The following is a 7,856-nucleotide window of genomic DNA, read 5'->3' as shown; positions in this document are numbered from 1 at the left end:
ATTGAAGCTACCAGTGATATGGTTGACATGATTCGGGAAAGGATTAAGTCTGCTCAATCTAGACAGAAGTCGTATGCCGACAAGAGAAGAACCGACTTAGAATTTCCAATTGGAGAGAAAGTCTTCCTTAAAGTATCACCTATGAAAGGGGTGACAAGATTCAATGTGAAAGGAAAGCTTAGTCCCCGCTTCATTGGACCTTTTGAGATTCTGGAAAGGGTTGGACCGGTAGCATACCGCTTGGCCTTGCCTCCGTCACTTGCTGGAGTTCACAATGTGTTCCATGTTTCAATGCTTCGGAAATACCTAGAAAACCCGGAACACATACTACAGCAAGCACCCGAAGGACTTAGTGCCGATCTTTCTTATGATGAAGGACCAGCCGAGATCCTAGATAGAAAGGACAAGCGTTGCGTGAATCGCACCATCCCTCTGGTGAAGATCCGATGGAAAAACCATACCCCTGAAGAAGCTTCATGGGAGAAAGAAGAAGACATGAAGGAGAAGTTTCCTCATCTTTTTGGAAGCACAGGTACGCTTTCAATTTCGAGGACGAAATTCTTTTAAGGGGGGGAGAATGTAATATCCAGCCCTATTCTAACCTTGACCCTGACCCGGATCCACTGTTGTATTCAGGTCCGAGGACCCGAAGCGGTGGAAGAAGAGATTTATGGACCATTCTGATTGATGATCTTGATTCGGAGACCGAGCCCATGGACATTGACAATGATACCCCTTGCTTAAATGCATTGTCAGTGTTTAAGGAAAGTCTGCGCATCGGAGAAGATTAATATGGTTGATGTACCAAATGACCTCCTGTGCACAATCCGAAGGTATTCCCCAAAACTAGACTTCTTGATTAAATGGTGGAAGAAAACCTCACTCAATTTGACCTTGTATAGCCTTTCAAATCCCTACTTGAAGTTGCTGTTCTAAACCTGAGTTTTCTGCTGAAATCATTTTGGTCGATACCATCGACCAAAAGCATCGACCAAAATGTCCCAGTCTGCCAAGTTAATGATTCCATGGAATATTCCTTTTCTATTTAATATGACCTCGAGCCTTGAGCCTTTTGCAATCATTTTTCTCACCTGGAACGTGGGGAGAGCTTCCCAAAGCAGCTCCTTGGTTAGTGTGAAGGGTATCTCATCAAAGACACTTAGTTTATCATTGATTCTTGCCTTCATCTTCTACATTAAGGTATGACTCCTCATTCCACTCTCTACCCTACCATTTTCTACTCCTTTCTATTGTCATCTTGCTGATGGGACATTTGGAATGGTGCTGCAACCTTGCAACCACCACTGCAAGTGCCTACTCATGCTCAATCCATGATTCCCTTAGCCATTCATTGATGCTAATGCTCATATCTCATGCCTAGCATATGTATTCCATGCTTTACCTATTAACATCATACCATTTGATATCAAACTGAGCTATAAAGTGTATTATGTTCATGTTTAACATTGCCATATGATTCCAATCGAATTCCTATTAGTTCCTCTAGCTATTGCATGCTATTCCTCATCAATGCAATCAATTCCAACTCATGCCATGATGTTTATCACTTGAACTTGATAGCTCAAATTGGGGCTTTTTAATTAGACCATTGGATTGGGTTAATTCCTTGATTTATAGTGTCCTACTACTGTTGTTAAGTATGCCTCCAAGTTCCAGATTGATCCGAACACCGGAAGACTCATTTCGGACCAAAATCCCCAAAATCCACTATTTGTGCCCGAGGACTATTTTGGTCGATACCATCGACCAAAACCATCGACCAAAGTTGTTGCTGACAGCAACCTTGGTCAGTTTTGACTCGAATGACATCCGATCTTCCCGACTTCTTTTCTAACTTATTATTGATGTTTGTTTAGGGCCTTAACAGTTCTATTGGACTATTCCTGGTATTCTCAATTCATCATCAACTCATCCAAGGTAAGGATGGTTATATCCATAAACATATAAGTCATCAAATATTGAACTATGCTTTATTCAAGGAATGAAATCCCTAAATTTCTTTCAATCATTATGATACTGATACATATGTGTTAGAACAGTAACATTTAAACCTTTATACATTTGTTGTGTTACTCTATCATTTTGATTTGCTTATGTTTATAATGATTCGTTTCAATATCGTAATTTGAGTACTATTATGAATATGCATTGGATGCATGAGAAATGATGAGATCTGATGTGTGATTGCTTACGTATGACTTGGGATTGGAGGGTGTCCTACCGACACTTCGGTCCTTGGGCATCGGAGGGAATAGTATGGGATATTCTCCGATGGTGCCTATCGACACTTTCCCGAGTTATTGGATGACATACATAGGAGTGTCTAGTTGTGTGGCTAGGTTCATCCTTGTCGTGTCAGACCCGAATCGGAAGGGCATTGAGACCGAACAACCCGTGGTAGTGTATGGTTGGATGGGCGCTCTAGGCCGGTAGCCAATCCGGTAGGGGACATAAACCATGCTACGGATACCTGAAAGGGGCCATTTATTGGTAGAGTTGCATATGGATAGACTTGGGCTCACGGGCGCTCAAGACCGGTAACCAATCCGTGAGAGGACGTGAGAGCTTCCCGTTTACTATATGTGGATGACCAATAGGGTTGATGAGTCCGAAATCCGGGATTTCGCTGACTCTAGTGTGAAGGATACTGGAAAGGATCGCCGGGGGCGAGGAATGGACGTATCTGAATCTGACTTGACCGACTGAGTAGATGACTTGCATTGGGCTAGGCTTTACTGTGACATGCGCCAGTACTTGACCAAATGGTGATGTGAGAGAGTGGTGACCGATTCCCCTTACCATGGTTTTTGATGACTTTACCGATCTTCCCAGGGCATTCCCAAGATATGGAAATGGGAGAGTGACTGACGACCCAGAGAAGTACGGTGCTATGACTTAAAGCATGTCTAACTTAGAGACCAGCATTCATAGAGTTAGGCTCATATCTGCATCATATGTTCCATATCACATTGCATTATTATATGTTACGAATGTGTATGATTTCTAATTATGGAATAACTTCCTTGCTGAGTTCTTCGAACTCATTCCTTTTGTGCAAATGTTTTAGATTACATTCCAGGTATCGAAGATTACGATGGCACCTCCTATGAGGCGGACTATGATTCCACATACTACCCTCCGGGTAGTGGCGTCGGTGAGGATTCGTATATTGGAGCCGAGGAGGATTATTATTCGCACCAGGGTTAGCCCCACGGTTGTGCGGGAGCGGCGGCAGCGCTGGGTTTTACTTCATCCGTACTTGTTGAGGAGACTACTATTAGTATAGAAGAAACCCTAGCATAGTGCCCCATTCCCCTGGTGTATTTGTGGAACCATTGGTCTTGTAACTAACTTATCTTTGAGTTTATCTTTTGACACTTAGACATGTATTTGACGTTATCACACTTCTTTTCCGCTGTTCTGAGAGAGTGGTTATCATAGCTTCTCTCACCCTTATGATTATGCTTTAATGTTATTGCCTTCCGCACTCTGATTTATTTAGTCTTATCTTATTCATGATATTTAGTATTAAATTTTTTTTTTTTTTTTTTTTTTTTTTTTTTTTGTTTTTTTTGCGGTTTTTGGGGGGGGCATGGACCTCAGATCATTGATCTTTGGACTGTGGATCACATCCCGGGTATTCCAAATGGGGTACCGGCTGGGTGGATGTGACACTCGGTACTTAGCAGGAGATTTGGTATTGAGAAATACCTTCTTCCGATCCATGCCATCAAAGAAAATTGGACCCTTCTTGGGAAGGACCATATATGGTTATAAAACCAGTCGGTTCGGGAGCTTACAAGCTGAAGAACATGACAACCCAGAAAGAGTTGGATAGTTCGTGGAATGCCAGACATCTGAAAAAATATTATCCTTGAAGATTATCAATTTCGTTCATGATGTAACAAATTTCAACTCAATCAATGCAATTATTGGTTTTCAACAACTATCTTTTGATTGGGGGGCATCATACACCACACTCAAGAACAGATCCAGCCACAAGGCATCGGATGAAAATCCGAGTGAGTTCCTTCTCGTACTTATTGTATTTTTTCGGAGTTTCTTAAGTCAAGGCATCGGATGAAAATCCGAGTGAGTTCCTTCCACAAGGCATCGGTTTAACACCCGAAGTCTCTAAGTAAAGGCATCGGTTTAAAACCCGAGTGAGTTCCTTCTACAAGGCATCGGTTTCAAACCCGAGTGAGTTCCTTCTCAGACTTATTGAATTTCTCTGGAAATCTTTAAGTAAAGGCATCGGTTTAAAACCCGAGTGAGTTCCTTCTCAGACTTATTGAATTTCTCTGGAAATCTTTAAGTAAAGGCATCGGTTTAAAACCCGAGTGAGTTCCTTCTCAGACTTATTGAATTTCTCCGGAAATCTTTAAGTAAAGGCATCGGTTTAAAAATCGTGTGGGTCCTTCTACAAGGCATCGGTTTCAAACCCGAGTGAGTTCCTTCTCAGACTTATTGAATTTCTCCGGAAATCTCTAAGTAAAGGCATTATAAGACCTACTGCAACAATGAATCAAGTGACTAGCAAAGTTCAAAGATGAAGTTCAATTCTTTATTTCTTTAAATGACCAGAAGAGGCCAACCTGTACAACCAACATATATATAAACAAGTGTTGGGGTACAATCTTCACTCGGTCAAAATAAGAAAGACATCATCAAGAAGTTACAAGATTGAAAGAGCTTTGCCAGAAGTAATACAGAGTCAAGAAGCAACACAAATTCAAGAAGAAGGAGAACAAAGTCGGAAAAAAGCATGTTATCAAAATCCTCTGCAATTCCATACTCTTTATCCAGCTTGACCAGAAGAAGTCTGATCTTTGATGAAACCTGCACTCAGGCCAAGTTCTTCATAACTGAATCCTTGGAGACGAGCATAAGGAGGGGAATCATCGAGATTATGCATGATATCCGGATCCGGGGGCGGAGGATCAATCTTATCCTTGGTCCAGTCAGGGGAAGGAAGACCCAGCTTGGCAAACACTTCAGGATGACAATCAGCGTTGTAGGGAGTTGTGTCGAAATGAGGATCTTTCCTTAATATCGATTCCCATACTTCGTTTTCGCCCTCCCGGTATGCCTGCAAGTTATAAGCATTCAGCATGTCAACAAAGGGCTTACTGTGCAAATACTTGAAGATGCAAGCTCCGCGAACGTCAGTTGGAAGGGATTTGGGCAAGGGAATGTTAGCTTGCCTTTGGGGTAACGCTTCAGAGCCTTTCGCCCCTGACTTTCCTGCTTCTCGTTCCAGCTGCCGGATCTTCTCCCTGGCATCATCCAAATCTGAACGAAGATGCTCAATCATAGAGTTCTTCTCTCCTGCAACCTCCCAAGCTAATTTCCTAAGGCGAGCAATTTTAGCATCCTTGGCTTTGGAGTCTTCCCGAAGCTTGGAAACTTCATTACTCAGTCTACTGAGTCTAGAAGCTGCTTCCACTTGGTTGTGTAAGTTACCAGTGAGACTCCTGCAACAACTCCCGATTTAGTCAGGAGCAAAAGAATAATCTTCAGAATCAAAAGGTAATGAAGAAAAACTTACATCACTAGTGACTTCATAAAGTCATCGTCTGGAAGTTTGGAAAGAACTCTGCTCTGGCTAGGCATTTGAGCATCAGTGCACCACTCCAACGCCTTGTCAAACTTGTTTGACACTAATTCAGACTTCCTCGGTGAACGAGAAAGATGAGCTACATCATCCGCCAACCGACGATGCTTCTTGGTGGAAAAATCCTCCAACTTCAAAGAAGGAGAGGAAGAGGATGCCAAACAAGCATTAGAGTTGGAAATAGAAGCAGCACCTGCTGGGACCGCGCCTGCGTCAGATGCCAACATAGTTGCCTCAGATATCCGAAGGGTCTCCTTCGGAGAATCCCGAATGGTTTCTCCAACAGGGGCATCAACAGCACAGGCAGTGATGAAGGGATCAAGATCTTCCTGGGAAGATCGAACAGTCTCTTCAGGTAGAGGGAGCGTAGGAGAAGCATCAGTAGAAACTATGAGAATCTGATCTGAAGACTCACCAACAGTAGTCTCCTTACGCTTAGAAGATTCACCAGATGCAATCACCTCACTAGCAGCAACCTGCGTCGGTACTGGGACAGTCTTCTTGCAGGACTTCGCCCTAATAAAGCTCAAATCAATTCTGGGAGGCACTGCAAGTACAGAAAATGCAGTATACGAAAATCCAATAGCATACAGAAAAAGGGAAAACCCTAGTTCTCAGACAAATATGAACTACTCAAAATACCTATTAAGTGAACCCCAAGTATTACTACTGTGAAGTTCACTTAGGGAGGAGAGGAGATTCGTGATATAGACAAAGCAAAAAGCTTACTTGTTCAGATGCTGATCGGAAATATTGTTGAAATACGAAAAGTACGAATGCAGCAAAGGAAGACAGAATGTCGTTTTGTTTTGCAAATCTAACTTGCAGATAGCAGGATAAATGAGGAGTACCCTTGAGGGACTTAAATAGCCACAGATAATGAGGCGATGGTTGAGACCCAAGGGCAACCAAAGGACTGGATCGAAGAAACGCTTCGAATTCTTCAAAAAGCGAGATCGATGGTCAGAGGAAAGCCACGTGGAAATATGCACCTGATACGAAAATACCTCCAACCGTCACGCCACCACTTAAATAATATTTGTATTTCCAACTCGTTGGGAGAAGTGAGTGGTTTACAAAGGCAGAGAGACGTTGGGACTTCGTAATAAATGAAAGGGTAGTTGGGAATAGATAGAAGCTGGAATATCTCTCCCGAACGCCTCTTCATAATATCCCAAGGGTCATCCCTCGTCAAGGTACAAGAAGTTAAGTGATAATTTATATCATTTATTTTTTATTTGCAAGACCAGTTTTTGGATATGAGATGAGAGGAAATATTAAAGCAATCATTGGGAAAATTCTATTTTCATTGATTAAGGAGGGTCAAGCTTTACAGAGAAAAAAAAAAAAAAAAAAAAAGGTGACTCCCTAAGACTCTTCCTCATCATCGACTGAGGAGTGTTTCTCAGGATCGTCTTCCTCAGTCTTCTTTCCAGCGGCAGGCTGTGAAGTTTCTTCTTAAAGGGGCGGTGAATCAGCAAGATATTCCTCATAATTTGGGTCAGCTGGAAAAGGATCATCCTCTCTCAAAGCCCAGTCAGGGAAGGCCAACTTAAGCTTCCCAAAGATCTCTTTGTGACACACCTCACGAAAAGGAGTTGTGTCGAAGGAAGGGTTAGATTTGAGGATCTTTTCCCAAACATCATTCTGCTCCACGCGGTAAGCTTGAAGGTTGAAGGCGTCTAGCAGGTTAGAGAAAGGAACGTTGTTTAGGTATTTCCGAATGCAATCCCTTCGAAGCTCTAGTTTAATATGTTCTGGCTTGCTAGGAACTGTCATCTTCAGTATACTTTCATTCTCTATGGCTTTAAGCTCAAGACTCTCACCGAACAACATAGCAGCTTCCTTCTGTTGCCTAGCCTCGCGTTCGGTAGCAACAGCATGGGCAACTGAAGAGTCAAGATCCTTTTTCAAGGAATTCATCTCCTCATCGTGCTTCATCTTCATCTCTTCGGGTGCTGTCTTCAGCCGATCTATTTCAGAATTGGCTTTCGCCAAATTCTCTTCACAAGTCCGCAGAGAAGAGCCATTACAACCAACTCGGCTCAATGCCTCCATGTGTTGATAAAAACTCAACACAGCATTCATGGGGATGAAGAGATTATCAGAAGAACTCATAAGAGATTATGAAGAGCAATTGATGAAATATCGGGAAAGACGGTACCTGGTGGACTGACGAACGAGAGCATCATCTTCCAGAGCTTCAAAGGCCTGAGGATCA

Source organism: Hakea prostrata, unplaced genomic scaffold (genome assembly GCF_041222555.1).
Source record: "Hakea prostrata isolate BN-2017 unplaced genomic scaffold, UWA_Hpros_2 contig_112, whole genome shotgun sequence".
NCBI classification, from domain to species: domain Eukaryota; kingdom Viridiplantae; phylum Streptophyta; class Magnoliopsida; order Proteales; family Proteaceae; genus Hakea; species Hakea prostrata.
This window is presented reverse-complemented; position numbering follows the sequence as displayed.